At 42.1% G+C, this 14181-nt stretch overlaps 1 protein-coding gene and 1 long non-coding RNA gene across 3 annotated transcripts in view; one reads left to right on the top strand and one right to left on the bottom strand.

The window, feature by feature from the left end:
• The window catches only part of LOC117349018, a 148281-nt gene that overhangs the window by 75728 nt on the left and 58372 nt on the right, over window positions 1-14181 (bottom strand). The gene's annotated exons all lie outside the window — the stretch shown is intronic.
• Window positions 1-14181, top strand: part of MLXIPL (MLX interacting protein like) — a 128658-nt gene that overhangs the window by 57440 nt on the left and 57037 nt on the right. The window lies entirely within an intron of this gene.

Here is a 14181-nt window from a genome sequence, read left to right as displayed (position 1 = left end):
TCGGACCCTGCATGAGGTAGGAGTTCTATTACTGCCTGTCAATCGCAGCATGCCAGCCAATGCAGTCTGTTAGAAGGAATGAGGAACCTCACTGTGCCCTGCTGAGTGGTATGTTTATGAAACATACAGAGAGTGACACTCAGGCTGATGGAGAAGTCCTGATGGCAGAGTCAAGGGATCAAGTAGAAATGGTACCAGGCAGCCCTTGGTACTTGGGGGCTCTGGCTGGGCACAATTCAGCAGGTAGGAATCATCACCTCGCCTTTCTTTCTTGATTCTGGGAAACTGGATTTTTTTTTTGGGGGGGGGCATAATGATCTCTGGAGGCTTCACACTGGTATTTTCTCTGGGGAAGTAAATCTGAGAAATGTGGAGGAAAAATGTATATAAAGATGTCTTTGAGGAGTCCTATTGGTAGAGCTTCCCAGGGACAGCAAGAAGGGGCTAGTTAAAGGAAGAAAAAAAATGGAAATTGGTTTACAATGTGAAAAATGGGGGAGAGTAAAGGGGGAAGTCTTTAAGGCTTGGATCAGCTGTGTAGTGTTTTCTGAGTGATCGGAAGGCTGAGTTTTTTGGGGGGTTTTGGAAGCAAGATTTTGAGAATTTATGAGATGAAAGTTCCACACATTCTGGAAGCTTCTGCCTAGGATGCCACAGAATACCATATTGTTATATTAACTCTGCATGTTAAGATGTAATCTGCCTTGTTAAAGGTGGACTGTGAATAATAAACTATAAACTATAGTGCTGACTTGGTGTCCTTCTGTCTAATAGGAAACATTTTACAGAGTGGGTTGGCAGGTTGTGGGTTGGCAGGAAAGGAATGTCTGTGCTATGTGTAGAGAGGTGAGGAAGGACATCGGTGCTGTTTTCCCTATTCCTCTGGCAGAACCTGCTTCCACTCTGTATAAGGAGGCAGGGATGGGATGTCGGTGCTGTTACACCTCTTCCACTTCCTTGCTATAGATCTTGTCCTCATGTGCTGTATATGGGGACGTAGAGACATGATGTCAGAGCTGCATTCCCTATCATGATCTTTGGAAGTTGAAAATTAGCTCTACTGACTTACCTCCTTCCTCAAGAATATCTAGGATACAGGGTGACAACTGAGCTCTCTCCCCAAAATATGAAGTGAAAATTGGGAAACGAGGGATTGTGTTAACAAAAACAATAAGACAATGCAAATGTTCATGGGGGCCACACAGTGCATACCACTCTGTCCTCTTAACTATAGAGTAAGAAACAAGAGTGGAGGGAGCGAAGGGATTCATAGAGCATTCCCTCTCCACACACAGCACTGGGGAATATAGTCTGCTAAGAGGCATAGGGAATGCAGCTCTGACATCATGTCTCTACGTCCCCATATACAGCACATGAGGACAAGATCTATAGCAAGGAAGTGGAAGAGGTGTAACAGCACCGACATCCCATCCCTGCCTCCTTATACAGAGTGGAAGCAGGTTCTGCCAGAGGAATAGGGAAAACAGCACCGATGTCCTTCCTCACCTCTCTACACATAGCACAGACATTCCTTTCCTGCCAACCCACAAAAAGTTCACAGGGACAGGGTATGCAAAGAACAATACTGACGCCCTGTCCCTGATCCTCACAGCACTGGAAGCAGAATCTGCAGAAGGAATGGGAGAACACACCACTGATGCACAACATGTGCAGAATTCTGTGCAGATAGGGAATTCTATGCTGCATAGTTGCACAGAATTTCGCCAGGAGTAGTATTATATTATATATAGGTACTTGTTTTGTACCTGGGCATTGGAGGGTTAAGTGACTTGCCCAGAGTCACAAGGAGTTAAAGTGGGAAATAAATAAAATACCTTTTGGGTGATTGATCAAAATTAAAATTTTTAATTGAAATGCAGCTCCTTTTGTTACCCTATAATGTACAGGTCAGAGCATTTGTATCAGTTCTGTTTTGTATGCTAATGCAACAAGATCGATATTTTAACAATCATAGTTTAATGCTGCTGAAGAGAGGAAAGAGTCAATGCAGTAATTGTTTAGAGTAGATTGCTAATGGACTGATCAGAATCCAATTTTGAGTGAATTAGTTATTGCACCAAAGAAAATGTATTGGCTTTGTGACTTGAATTAAAATGCAGTACTGGCTGTTTCAAAAGAATTGTAACCCCTTAATCAGAGCCCAAGTATCGACTGTGCCATAACCTGGAATTGCACCTATCGGAACATAATACAGGGTCAGAACATAACAGCCTTATAGGAAAATAAATTCATCTCTCCTGCTAAGAACCAAAGATGAGGAATGGTGGTACTGAAAAAAAAAATCCTGTAATAATGTTTATTTTATTTTCAGTATAACAGTAATGATTCCTGCAGGTTAGAAAAATAAGCTGGGATGGCGAATGTGTGGGTGAGGAAGTTCTGACAGTGAGAGGCTGGGAGAGAGGCAGGATTGTGTGAGATATGCAGCTTAGAGGCACTGTGCTGAACTCGGGTTGTGTCTGAACCCTTCTGAAGAAAGTGGGGGTTATGGAAAGGGGACAGGAAAAAAGACACTTAAGTCACAGAGCCCTGATTCAGGAAGGAAGATGGATGTGGTTAGGCACACACCACAAGGGAGGTGGGTCGGGAGCAGCTTCCTGAAGGGAGGGGTATGTTACTATAGACAGCTGCTGCACCTTCTTCAATGCTGTGGGTCATCGGTCATGGGTTCAGCTTCATAAAAACATCTTTTGATGGAGAAGAAAAGTTCTGCACCTCATGGAATAACCCTTGAGTGAGAGAACCTTTACCTCCTGGTAAAGACAGAGAATGTTGTCTTCCTGAGGCAGTGCTTTAGAGCAGTGTTCTTCAACCACCGGTCCGTGGACCAGTGCCGGTCCACAGAAATTTCCTGCCGTTCCACAGGGCCAGCACGTGCCCAAAACAGTGTTCTTCAACTGCCAGTCCACGGTGCGATCGATGCGGCGTTATCTTCGAGCCGGCTCCCTCTTCCTCACTGATTCAGTGCACAAAGCCATGGGCAGTGGCTCCACGCACTTCCTGCAACATCAGAGGGAAGGCTTCCAGATGAGGTGCGGGATGCGCAAGGAGCCGCTGCCCGCAGCTTTGTGCACTGCATCAGTGAGGAAGAGGAAGCCGGCCTGAAGATAACACCGGAGGCAGCATAAAATGGCCAGGCGGGCGCAGGTCAGAAGCTAAGGCATAGCATGGAGGGAGGGAGACAACAAAGGTAGGGGGGGAATGATTTTATTTTTGAATTTAGTGATTGAATTATGTCAATTTTGAGAATTTACATCTGCTGTCAGCATGCTTTGTATAGTTTAATTTTGTGGTTAACCATTATGTGTTGTTAATAAGATTATATTGTGTATCTGTGAAAAAATAGTGTTACAATTAGTACTATTATGGGGGTGGGGTCTGGGGTGGAGATTGGGTAGAGATGGGCAGGGTCTGGCCCATGACTTAGCCCAGTGTTCTTCAACCGCTGGTCCACAGACTGATGTCGGTCCACAAAATAATTATTTTGTTTCTGCCGGTCCATAGGTGTAAAAAGGTTGAAGAACACTGCTTTAGAGAGATCTCTCCACCTCCCTTGTGTCCCTCACTGAAGAACCTTCTCATAGAGGGGAATGGAGGAGTAGCCTAATGGCTAGTTTGGTGGACTAAGATCCTGGAGAACTGGGTTTAATTTCATCTGCTGCTCCTTGTGATCCTGGACAAGTCACTTAACCCTCCATTGCCCCAAGGACAAAAACAGAATATGAGCCCACTAGGGATAGAGAAAGTTCCTGGAGGAAAAGTCCATAGTCTGCTGTTGAGACAGACATGAGGGAAGCCACTGCTTTCCCTGGATTGGTGGCATGGAATGCTGCTACTATTTGGGTTTTTGCCAGGTACTTGTGACCTGGATTGGCCTCCATGAAGAAAGGATACTGGGCTAGATAGACCATTGGTCTGACCCAGTAAGGCTATTCTTATGTTCTAGAATCTAATGGGTTACAGAATCTGACTTAACATGGCTTTACTAAAGGTAAAGCGTGCCAAACGAATCTGATTGAATTTTTTGATTGGGTGACAAGAGAATTTGACAAAGGACATATGCTAGATGTCATTTACTTAGATTTCAGCAAAGCCTTTGACAAGGTTCCTCATAGGAGGCTCTTGAACAAACTTGATGGGCTAAAGTTAGGACCCAAAGTGGTGAACTGGATTAGAAACTGGTTGAAGGACAGACGCCAGAGGGTGGTGGTTAATGGAATTTGCTCAGAGGAAGGAAAGGTGAGTAGTGGAGTCCCTTTTCAATATGTTTGGGAACGACATTGCTTATAGGTTAGAAGGAAAGGTTTTCCTCTTTACGGATGATACCAAGATTTGTAAGAGTAGACACTGAGGAGGGAGTGGAAAACATGAAAAAGAATCTGCAAAAGTTAGAGAAATGGTCTAATATTTGGCAACTAAAATTCAAACATAAGAAGTGCAGAGTAATGCATTTGGATGTGCTGGGAGATGAGAGGCTAATACGCACGGATGGGGAGAGGGACCGTGGAGTGATAGTGTCTGAAGATCTAAAGGCAAAGAGACACTGTGACAAAACGGTGGCTGTTGCCAGAAGGATGCTAGGCTGTATAGAAAGAGGCATAGCCCCCCATGATGATGCCCCTGTACAGGACGTTTGTGAGGCCCCACTTGGAGTATTGTGTTCAGTTTTGGAGACCATATCTGGCAAAGGACATAAGAAGACTTGAAGCGGTCCAGAGGAAGGTGATGAAAATGGTTGGTTTGTGCAAAAAAACATATGAGGAGAGACTGGAAGCCCTGAATATGTATATCCGATAGAGTTGAACTGCATGTTTTTATTTATTGAAAATTTGATATCCCATGGTAGCTTATGACAGATCACAGTGGTTTAAAAATAGAAAAGAACTCCATAAAAACAGGACAGACCAAAGCCAAAATCAGAAGTGTACAGTCCACCTGGTACCTTGTTGTGTCTGAAAGCAGAAACTTTATATTATAATTTTTACTGAAGATCAATATATATGATCACTTAAGAGATTTTTTGTTTTCAAAAGCTAATTTGAAGAAGTAAGTTTTTAATCATGTTTTAAATGCTTTAAAATTGGGTTCCATCCGTATACAGTGCGGAAACTGGTTCCACAATGAGGGTGCTAGATAAAAGAACGCCTTTGCTCGAGTTATCTCCCATTTGGTCCTTTTAACTGAGGGAATAACTAGTCTATTTTCTTAGAGACCTTAAAGCCCACAGCAGTGTACAGTATATGGTATCGTTAGTGAATTCAGATATCTAAGTTGAGAAGTATTTAAAAAATTTGTGTGTTAACATCAGAACTTTAAACTGGATTCTGTAGGGTATGGGGAGCCAGTGATATCGGTGAAAAAGAGGGATAACATGGTTCTATTTACCTTTGTATCCAAGAAGTTCAATTGCCGTGTTCTGCAAAGTTTGAAGTTGCCTTATTTTGAATTTAGACATACTGGAATAGACAATATTACAGTAATCAGTTTTTGTGTTAAAAGTGCGTTTCAGTTGCACGTATTAAAGGCATGTCTCGTGCACGTGCACCAAATGTTACACCGGCAGGAGCTAGGCTCTGAGGTAGCGGGAGTGGCTGGAAGCTGAAGAAAGAAGAGGAGATGCCAGATCTATGTGATGGATTGGGGGGAGGGGGAAACATGCTGGATCTGATATCTTTACAGTCCTTGAAAAGTGCTGGTTTTGGTTGGGGTGTCATAGTGGTGGCAAAGTGGTGCCACTTCTGATGCCTGTGATGATATAGCATTTTATTCCTTCCAAACTAGAGAATGACACGGGGACAAATTTGTCCCTGCCCCTGCAGGAATTCTAATTTCCCTGTCCCGTCCCCACCCCATTCCATGCCTTAGCCACACAAGCCTCAAACACTTACGATTTCAAAGTGTTTGAGGCTTGTGCAGATGAGGACAGAGCTTGCAGGAATGGGGCAGGGATGGGAAAATGAGTTCCCACATGGATAGGGAAAATTTGTCCCTGTGTCATTCTCTATTCCAAACCAGCAGAACGGTTTGATTACTGCGCCATTCAAATCCTCACACAAAAACTATATTTGTCTGCTTTGCCCATTTGCTTAAAGACGATTGGATTATGTCTGTATATGAAAAGTGAATTGATAAAGCAAGCACAGTTGAAATGTTTCACAATTGGTGGCACTGCTCAGAAGTTTTCAACCTCTGCTAATTCATCCCTCTTTTCTGGTAAAAGTCTTGCTGAACTCCACAGGGGCAACATCCACTGCACTTCCCTAATTGACTATTTTTATCACCTCATTAAAGAACTCGATCAAGTTTGTCTGTTAGTGTCTTCCCTTTTTGAAATCATGATGTCTGGGGTCCGATAATTTCTGTGTTTTTTTTTATTTTGTGCTGTTTCTGTGGTTTTTGCCAACTACTGAATTTAGAATAAGGGTCTACAAGGACCCATTTCCTGTTTAACTTTGATGCGGGGGGACCACATTAACTGTCCTCTGGTCCTTTTGGACATCTGTTTTTAAAGACATTAAGAGTTTTAAAAAGAGCAGACTACACCCATCATAACTCATAGGATTCTGATCATGCACCTTTTTATAATCCTGCCCAATGTATGAGGGGGTGCTGAAAAGTTCTCAGCCCCACTAACTTCAGTTAGGACAGTCTCCATTAAGGGCTATACACTTAGTCCAGCGAGGTTCCACTTTTTTCATTCAGTACTTTTCTGACGGAACAAAAAAAGTGGAAACTCGCTAGACTAAGTGTATAGCCCTCGATAGAGACTGCCCCAACTTTGTTGGATGGGCTGAGAACTCTTCAGCACAGCGCAAATATTTTCAGATTTGTACTGTACATTTCCCAAAACAAATGGAAAACATCATCCAAGACCCTCCCACAATGAAGAGAAATGATTCTAGTGAACCTGGAGAAACAGCAACTAGAACAGTGTGGGCACTTTTGCACTTACAAGCTCATTTTGAAAGAGAAACTGCATATGTACAACAAAAAACTCAAACACTTTTTACTTGCCTTAACTAGAGTAAAGACTATTTATTTGTGAATCAAATCCAGCGTATGCTCCCTTTGCTTTTCCTAAGCCCTGGAATGTCTCTTTTTCCTCCATGCTTAAATCAAGCCATCTGGGGGGGGGGGGGGGGGAGAGTGGGAGGAGAAGCAATTTTACCTCCTAGCGTTTAGCTGGAAACTTTTCTCCTTATGCCAAAGAACTACTGGACAACACACTTCAGACAGAGAGAAGTGACAAAGCGAAATGTATGTGAGATGCACACAAGGCTGGGCTTTGATTATGATTGGCTGTGGGGAGAGAATGGGCAAGGGTCGTCATTGGTAGAATACTGAACACATGGTCTGCACTAAATGCTGATTTGCTGAATGCAAACTGACTTGAGAATACTATGCCACGAAACAGCCCAAATTACAGCCCAAAAATCTAAAACCAGCCCAAAAAAACGCAACCTGCAGCTACTCAAAATTTCCTGCAACCAGCGTTCCAAAACAGCCCAATTGAGCAAGAAAAACACGGACCTGGCAACTATGGTTATGTCCCATGGCTTTATCCACTCTCATTTGTTTGAGGATGTCCCCCTCTCTTTATGGGTTGTGATCATTTCACATTCATTAATGCCATTTCCTGCCTTGAACTCTTTTCCTTCCCCTTCTGTAAATACCAAGTAAAAACTTGCTTGATGTCTACTTGTCCTTCCCATTAATCTTACTTTCTCCTTTATCTTACCTATTCCTCTGTTGTTTTTGGGAGCAGGCAATATTGAAATCAACCTGCCAGGCTGCACAATCCAGGTTCCATTCCAGGAACACCCGCGAATGCGGTTTAAGGGGCTGATCGAAAGGCAGGAGAGGGCAGCTGGGGTGACGGCAGGTGCTGAAAATCATTTGCGCCAGATAGCGTGTCAAAGCAGCTCCTGATTGGTGTAACCATGACTTTAGTACAGGGGTGTCCAACCTGCGGCCCCATGAAGCATTTTGTGCAGCCCCGGTCAAGGGCGATGCAGAGTTTTCCTCTGCTGCCCCGGGTTGTGTACATCTTGCCGGCTCCCTCCTCTGTCTTGCTGCAGCGTTTGCGCGTTTGTGTGTCCCCAGAAAATTTTTTTTAGGCCAATGCGGCCCAGGGAAGCCAAAAGGTTGGACACCCCTGCTTTAGTACAAGGAAGTGGCAGTCGGAAAATACCGCAAATTACTGAGTCTGTGATTTACGAACCGCAAATTCACGGGGGTTTACTGTATACCACATTAGAAGATGAACATGTGAAAGATCCCTTTATGTTTTTCCCATATGAGTGAATCCCATAAGAATTGCAATACCAACCATGATGTCACCTCTGGAAAAACTGACCACTGCACCAATGATTTTACAGTGAGAATACTGAAAGGGACCTATAAAACAATCCAAGAACATAAAACCTTTGAAATCAAAATGATACCTACCAGACAGGACTTACCAGAGATCTGGGCTTCCTTTCCCACTACAAAGTCATTTAAAACTGCTCTGCCACCTTTTTGTCTACCTCCCTCTTCCTATTCCAGAAATGCTTTCATGTTTTCCTTATATATACACTATTTGTCAACATTTGCTCTTTTCTGATCTGAAGAAGGGTTACTTTTGAAAGCTCATCATAAAATGCATTGAGTTGGTCCAATAAAAAAGGTATCACCTTATTTCCTTTGTTTTTGTTTTATTTCTCTATATTACCTTGGAAAGTGGACTAACATGGCCACCACATCGTTTCACTCAAAATGTAAAAAAAAAAAAATCAGAAACAAAAAAACGAACAAAACCAAACCCTACGATTAAGACTTAAGAGGAAGTAGCAAAGTTCAGAAAAAGGCAGGGCAATATTCTGATCTCTGGCCGGAGTTTCTGGATTTAGCCAAGAAACGGATCTCCTGAGAGTTTATGGTTAACAGTGCTGATGTGGCTGTGTAGAACATTCCCTTTGTACTCACTAAGTATTGAATTCTCCACCCTTTAACCCTGGCTGCCCTCAGTCCAGACCTCCCCATGTCCTCTTTACCTTCCTACTTATAAAGAAACTGTCCTGTTTTGCAATCACTGTTGGTAAATAGTATTTTCTGATGCAACAAGTGAAAAAGGACTTGAGTTTCTTTTCTGAGCTGGGGTGAAAAGAGATGACGCTGCTATTTCTATTACATGAACTGAAAGATTTGTTTCCTAAGACTGTTCCTACCCACCCTATGTCTTAAGAGTGCAGTGTCAGCATGTGCCCAGCCCACCACAGATGCCCTGAGCCCCACTGTCACATGACACTAAAATCTGTATACTATTCCACGTGCTTCAGCCACACTATTCCACTCCATGGTTGGAATCATTCTCTCAGTAAGCTACAGAAATGATCTGACAAAGTGTTTCAACTTTTCAGTGTTGAATAATGGGAATGTTTCTGGTTCGAGTAAATCTTATGTTTTCCTTTCATCTTAAAATTGTTTGGGGGACAAGCTTAAGGATCTTATTATGTATACTTTGGAAGAAAGGCAGGAGAGGCGACATGATGGCAGATAAAGGCCAAATGGCATCCAATCTACCCATCCACAGTAACCATTATCTCTTCTTCTCTCTAAGAGATCCCACGTGCCTATCCCACGCTTTCTTGAATTCAGACACTCTGTCTCTACCAGGAGCCTATTCCATGCATCTATCATCCTTTCTGTAAAAAAAGTATTTCCTTAGATTATTCCTGAGCCTACCACCTCTTAACATCATCCTAAGCCCTCTCATTCCAAAGCTTCCTTTCAAATGAAAAAGACTCGACTCATGCGCATTTACATTAATTAGGTATTTAAACATCTCTATCATATCTCCCCCTCCCGCCTTTCCTCCAAAGTATACATATTGAGATCTTTGAATCTGTTGAAGACCGCACCATTTTAGTAACCTTCCTCTGGACTGACTCCATCCTTTTTATATCTTTTTGAAGGTGTGGCCTCCAGAATTGTACACAATATTCTAAATGAGGTCTCACCAGTCTTATATAGGGGCATCAATACCTTCTTTTTCCTACTGGCTATACCTCTCCCTATGCACCCTAGCATCATAAGAACATAAGTACTGCCATCTCCGGATCAGACCTTCGGTCCATCAAGTCTGGCGATCCGCACACGCGGAGGCCCAGCCAGGTGTACACCTGGCGTAATTTTAGTCACCCTATCTCTCTATGCTTCTTGTAAGGAGATGTGCATCTAGTTTGCTTTTAAATCCTAGAACGGTGCATTCCAGGTGTCCACCACTCATTGCGTGAAGCAGAACTTCCTGATATTTGTCCTGGACTTGTCCCCCCTTAGCTTCAGTCATGTCCTCTTGTCCGTGTCACATTGGACATTGCAAATAATTTTTTTTCCTGCTCTATTTTGTCGATTTCTTTCAGTATTTTGAAAATCTCGATCATATCCCCTCGCAGCCTCCTTTTTTCAAGGGAGAACAATCCCAGTCTCTTAAGTTGTTCCTCATATTCCAAGTTCTCCATACCTTTTATTAGCTTCGTTGCTCGTCGCTGCACCCTCTCCAGCAGTTTTATATCCTTCTTTAGGTTGGGAGACCAATGTTGGACACAGTATTCCAAGTGTGGTCTGACCATTGCTCTATAAAGCGGCATTATAACTTTCTCCAATCTACTTGTGATTCCTTTCTTTATCATGCCTAACATTCTATTTGCTTTCTTTGCCGCTGCTGCGCATTGTGCTGACAGCTTCAGGGTCCTATCAGTACACCCAGGTCCTTTTCTTGTTCGCTCTTACTCAGAGTTGCACCTTACATTCTATACTCATGTTCCTTGTTCTTTCTGCCTAAATGCATTACTTTGCACTTTTCCACATTAAACTTCATCTGCCATTTCTCCACCCATTTCTCTAGCTGACACAAGTCACTCTGGAGTTCCTCGCTATCCTTCTGCGATCTGATTGCCCGGCATAGCTTTGTGTCGTTTGCAAACTTGATGATCTCACTGGATGTTCCTTCTTCTAGGTCATTGATGAAAATATTAAATAAGATGGGCCCAAGTACCGAGCCCTGGGACATATCGCTAGTCACTTTCTCCCAGTCTGAGAACTTCCCATTTATGCCCACTCTCTGCTTTCTGTTCTCCAGCCATTTGCCTATCCATCTTAGTATATCTCCCTCTATTCCATGGCTTTGTAGTTTCCTGAGAAGTCTTTCATGTGGAACCTTGTCGAACGCTTTCTGGAAGTCCAAGTATATTATGTCCACCGGTTCTCTACTATCAATTTGTTTGTTCACGATCTCAAAAAATTGAAGTAAATTCGTCAAACATGATTTCCCTTTCCTGAAGCCATGTTGACTGGCTCTCATCAGGTCGTGTGTATCCAAGTGCTATCTTTAATCAGTGCTTCAACCATCTTTCCAGGGACAGACGTAAGACTCACAGGTCTGTAGTTGCCCGGTTCTCCTCTTGATCCTTTTTTGAAAATTGGCGTGACGTTCGCTATCTTCTAGTCGTCCGGTATCTGTCCAGTTCTAATTGACAGGTTGGCAAGTTTTTGCAAAAGCTCTCCGATTTCAACTTTCAGTTCTTTTAAGACTCTCGGGCATCCTTCTAGCTTTCGCCTTCACCTTTTCATCACATACAATTACACATACAAGTCCCGCTCTTCTGTTGTGCACATAAGTTCTTCATCCCCTAAACTGTACCGTTACTTCAGGATTTTGGAGCCCAACTGCATGACCTTGCATTTCTTAGCATTAAATTTTAGCTGCCAAATTTCAGACCATTCTTCAAGCTTGGCTAGGTCTTTCTTCATGTTATTCACACCATCTGGGATGTTTACTCTATGGGAGATTTCGGTATCATCCACCAAGGCAAATCTTACCTGACAGTCCTTTAGCAATATCATTTATAAAAATGTTAAAAAGAACAGGCCCAAGGACAGAACCTTGAGGCACACCACTGGTAACATCCCTTTCCTCAGAGCGATCTCCACTGACCACTACTCCTCTGTTGTCTTCTACTTTAACCAGTTCCTGATGCAGCCCGGAAAGCAATAAAAACATACCTCTTCACCTAACTCCCCTGCCCATGACCTATGGATTACAAACAAAATATATAATGGTACCAGATCCCGGTATTTGTCACGTTAGGAAAATCTTATATTGAAAAATCTTGCACTGTAACTATGGCAAATTTAACCTACAAACTCTGTGTGTCAAATTAGGATAAAACTTGATTGGGAAACTTGCACTGTAAGGATAATTATGGCAAATTTTAACCTATAAACTGTATATTAGTATTAGACCTCTAGTATGTGTCAAGTAAACATGTACTGAAATTATGGCAAATCCAGTGCAAATTGTAACCTGTTAACTGTATATTATGTATGTTTAACTTGTAACCTGTTCTAAGCTCTTTGGGATAGAAAATGAAATAATGTTTTTGAAATACTACTACTTATATCAACATAATATGCAATAAAACATTTTAACCCTTTAATTAGTAGATGGTGAAATGGCTACTTTACATAATGTAATGTTAAACAAGAGCAATAGTGCCAAGCAACAGGCATTTGGAGATGCAGATCTCCCATAAGAGCCATAGAAACACATGTTGCTCTGAGCGTCAATGCTAAATAACAGGTTAATAGACAGCAGAGGTAGGGTTATCATATGGCTCACAGAAAAAGGAGGACGGATTGAGACATCTGGGATTTACTTCCATTGCTTTCAATTAAAGTAAAGCCCAGATGTCTCAATCTGTCCTCTTTTTTTCTGGAGCCATAGGGTATAAACAGAGGTGGACTATACAGACAGGATAGATTACGGAAAAAAAGGCATGTGGAAATAGAAAAGGGGTGTGTATGATAATCAAGTGTAGCCAGTGATGGTCTTTGTGCATGTGACTAATTAGTTGCCTCTTCCATTAAAGGCTTGAGAGGAAAGCCAGACTGTCATCTCTTCCCTGACATAAAGAATAGTCTCACATTAAGTGAAACCCTTTCAGGGAGTTTATTCTCGAGTGTGAATGAGATGGGGCAATTTGTGGGGTGGTGAGAAAATTGCAAGGGTAGTTTTAAGGGTTGGGAGGTATTGTTATCAGTTGCAGGTAGGATATTTTCTGGGGATGGGGACATGTTTGCGAGGTGGTGTGGCAGTTGTGGAGTAGTTTTTGGTTGTGGGGGACAGTATGAGGGATAGGGATAAATGCTAGATTACTAGATTCAAAGTACTTAAGTAAAAGGTAAAATACATATTTTGACCAAGTAAAAAGTATAATGAAAAAGAAATTAAAATATACTCAAATAAAAGTACAAAAAGTGCTTAAAATATGACTTTTAGAGTAAAAAGTCAAAGTACTGCAACTTCTAGCTTCATCTTTAAAAGTGAGCAACTCCCTGCTCTTATAGACTCTATTCACTAAGCTGAATTGATCCACTCTTTGCATGACGAGGTTTGAATCCACTCCACGTGTACTTTTAACTGTAAGCACCCAAATATGAATTAGGTAAAAGTAGCAAAAATGATTACTTCAGTAAAAGTAATAAATATTATCCTGTACTTGTTTACAAGTAAAAGTATCAAAACTTTTATCTAACACCACCCCCCCTTTTACGAAGCCACGTTAGGCTTTTTTATCGCCAGCCGCAGTGGTATTCTATGAGCGTCAGAGCTCATACCGCCACAGCCGGTGATAATAAAAGCCAGGGGAGGTTAGTTTCTTTACAACACTGCTCTTAAGTTTATATGCTACAGAAATACAATGGGTCATATTTTGGTGGGGGCTTGATCTACTGGAACCCCTGGTCCAATGTGATCCATTTACAAACTTGCTGAGTCTTTGTACTGGTTCTTTCCCTCATGAAAAGCTTCATCTCATTCCATTTGCAGAGTTACTTTGCTCCTAGGTGGACATTCTCAAACCCCTTTGCAGAATTATTTCCAACTTCCGTTGGGTTGGAAAGAATAAAATTGAAATGAAACAAAAAAGTAACAACTTTTCTACTTGAAAGAATGTGACAGCATTGTGATATAATAAGCGTTGTTATCAGTACTATAATATATCTGAAAACCTGTTACTGAGAGCTGTGCTTTGTGGTGACGTCGCGATATGTATATCATGTTCTCTTAGGCTTCTGTGGCTGGTGTCATGATTGTAGCAGGTTTCCGGGTCTTGCTGC

The sequence above is a fragment of the Geotrypetes seraphini genome, chromosome 15, assembly GCF_902459505.1.
Source record: "Geotrypetes seraphini chromosome 15, aGeoSer1.1, whole genome shotgun sequence".
NCBI classification, from domain to species: domain Eukaryota; kingdom Metazoa; phylum Chordata; class Amphibia; order Gymnophiona; family Dermophiidae; genus Geotrypetes; species Geotrypetes seraphini.
This window is presented reverse-complemented; position numbering and strand designations above follow the sequence as displayed.